This window comes from Geospiza fortis, unplaced genomic scaffold, assembly GCF_000277835.1.
Source record: "Geospiza fortis unplaced genomic scaffold, GeoFor_1.0 scaffold413, whole genome shotgun sequence".
Lineage (NCBI taxonomy): Eukaryota > Metazoa > Chordata > Aves > Passeriformes > Thraupidae > Geospiza > Geospiza fortis.
This window is the reverse complement of record NW_005054386.1, coordinates 251,483-251,934: the sequence shown is the minus strand read 5'-3', so window position 1 is coordinate 251,934 and position 452 is coordinate 251,483.

Sequence of the window (452 nt, the reverse complement as noted above, 5' to 3'; positions counted from 1 at the left end):
GGAAGCCAGAGGGATTTGAGGGGTTCTGGAGCCTCATCCCTCACCTTTCCATCCTGCCCTTTGCAAGGAGAGCTGGGATGAGGTCAGGGGTGGGCTGTCCCAGGCTGCTGCATGTGAGGGGCTGAAGAGGAGCCCTGTTTGCTCTCCTTGTGCTCTCCTGTTACCATGCACTTCCCAAGACCATCCTGCATTCTCCAAAAGCAACACCCAGGGCAGCAGGTGCTGAATCCAGGCAGGAAATCCACAGGACTGGTGTCCATGGCTCCCTGCACACCAGGCTCTCCTCCAGCACCCACCAGTGGCCAGGCTGCAGCCACCGGGACTGTCCAAACCAGATCCTGAATGCTGGATCCCACCCACCAGGGAACACCATGGTGCTGCCATGTCCTCACCCAGCTCTCCCTCAGCCAGCTAAAGGGGTGCAAATCAAAAAATTAGACCAAGTTGGTTTT